This window comes from Tenrec ecaudatus, chromosome 1 (genome assembly GCF_050624435.1).
Source record: "Tenrec ecaudatus isolate mTenEca1 chromosome 1, mTenEca1.hap1, whole genome shotgun sequence".
In the NCBI taxonomy this organism is placed as follows: domain Eukaryota; kingdom Metazoa; phylum Chordata; class Mammalia; order Afrosoricida; family Tenrecidae; genus Tenrec; species Tenrec ecaudatus.
Window position 1 is genome coordinate 101,497,903 of NC_134530.1, and position 2,266 is coordinate 101,500,168.

At 32.3% G+C, this 2,266-nt stretch overlaps 1 non-coding gene across 1 annotated transcript; it reads right to left on the reverse strand.

Moving 5' to 3' along the window:
• Nucleotides 1-1,917: 1,917 nt before the first annotated feature.
• LOC142437824 (small nucleolar RNA SNORA29) lies at nt 1,918-2,058 on the reverse strand. Its single transcript, XR_012782338.1, has one exon. It is a non-coding gene; the product is annotated as a small nucleolar RNA SNORA29 (small nucleolar RNA).
• Between the last annotated feature and the right edge of the window lie 208 nt (nt 2,059-2,266).

Sequence of the window (2,266 nt, forward strand, 5' to 3'; positions counted from 1 at the left end):
TGAAAGTCAGCTTCCTTGTCATAGCTATTTCGAAGGAGACACTTATAAAACAGGTCAACTCACAACTGATCATCCATGAGTACATAAACTTAATTATGCTCAATTGATAAAAACTGAAACCAGAAGACTCACCCAACTGAGCCCAATCTAAACCACGTACCGACAAAACTGTGAAGTAAACGAAAGATAACAATTATAGAATGGTTTCTCTTTAATTTCAACACACACACACACACACATACGCAAAGTTACAAGATAACACTCTAGTTTGAATGACCTGTCTGATACTGTACAGATCTTTGGCAACTAATGAGACTGTTTGCTCTGCCCACAAGGCCACACACAGTGATATTCATGGCTGGCAGCCCAGACAGCACCACAGAGATTAAAGGAGAAGCCACTTGCCAAAGGAATGTGTGGCCATCTTCTAAAGAACAGAAAAGTGAAATAAGTTTGGTCTATAAAACATAGTAAGTAGTTGTTACAATGTACTTGTGTGCTTCATCTCTCTGCATTTTGTCACCCTACACATATTTCTATATTAACACTCTAGTATAAAATTTTACATTGTATGTGTCTTTATATGAAATTATCAATCTCATGCAGATTAAAGGTCATGTTTTATTTACTTTGGGGTCCTCAGAAACTAACACAAGTAGGCACCAAGATGTTTGTTAAATTAATAAATGATTTAGTGTGCTATATGCTTTACATAATGTGTACATTGTATTTACAACCCAAAAAGGCATTTATTATTATTTTGACCATTGAGTAGAAATTGCTCTTTTTTGATGTTATAAATTATCATTTTTGATTTCTTGAAATTGAGAAAATGTTTATCGTAAAAATAATCTGAATTAAAGCATACACACAAATATTTACTACTAGTAAGAAAGAGATATGGGAAAGGATACTTTACACATAATTTGTCTTATCTGATGATGTGTATTTTGAATGCTATACATAATTGAAAATTAAGGAACACACATGGCTCTCTGTGACCCCACTCCTTACTGTGCATTATGATAGACTTGGGTTAAAATGACAGATTTGATACCATAGATAATTATACTAAACACACTAGAGTATTTGAAAGGTAAATATATTAATGAAGATTAAGATCCTAGTCTAAGTGCTACAAGTGAAACTAGTAAAAATACTAACTTTGTTTTTCTTTCTTTAAAATAGTACAGGCTGCCTTGTGAACCACATTTAGAATTGGAAAGTAGAAATATTTTATTGCTTGAGTTATTTCTGCTGAAATTGTGATAGATTGAATAAAATGCTTAAATTTCACTGATTTTCTCACTCAACTATTGAACATAATCACAGAATAATTCTTGGACAACTAATGGGTAGCTGAAATGACTAATTCATAAGTACTTGAGAAAATGGAATATGCCTCGCCATATTTGTACTTTTAAACTTACAGTCTATATTCAGTAGTTCAGCTGACTATCTTTCTTTCTTTAAGAAGAAAAATTTTGATTTCCTTCATAGAATTATGAGACATTAAAAAATTCACTGAGTTCTAATACAGCACATGCTTGCTTAAGTTTCTTCAAACATAGGATATGACACATTAAAAATTGTATATGATTCTAAACCATAGTGCATCATTGAAAAAGTACACTGTGAACAACATACCGCCATCCTTCGGATTTGTCAGTAACATTTGATTATAGTTGCTTTCTGACATATTTATTCTTTTTTAACATAGTTTTATTTCATGGATTTTCCAGTTGAAAGTAGTAGAACACTAAACCTTTTTGCTTGTGTACCAATAACCAGAGATATGATTTCTGTATAACAAAATATAATTTGATTTTCAACGGAGTCAGGTGTTTTCCCAGACATGGATCTGTGCATGTGCAATTCTTGCTACTTAGAAACCACCTGATAGTCTCCACTTCTTTTTTTTACATGTACAGCCATTTCATATAGAAGGAGGACATTAAAATCATCCTCCCTCTTCAGATCATGGCAGTGTTAATCTATCCCACAATCATAACCACTTTAATCTATTATTAAGATCTGTAGCAGTAGTCAAATGGGAATAGTCTCCACTTCTTTAGCCATCAAATTTCTACTCAGTTTTAAAATTTCAGTTCAAATTTCACGTCTTCAGTAATCTTTTTCTATGTTTTGAATCCATAGTTTATGGTTTCTATGACTCGCTCCCAGGACAATCTGTTATTTTACAAGTTTTTCTTATCATTTATTGGTGATATGTGATAGTTACATTTTGTGTCAACTTGGCTAGATA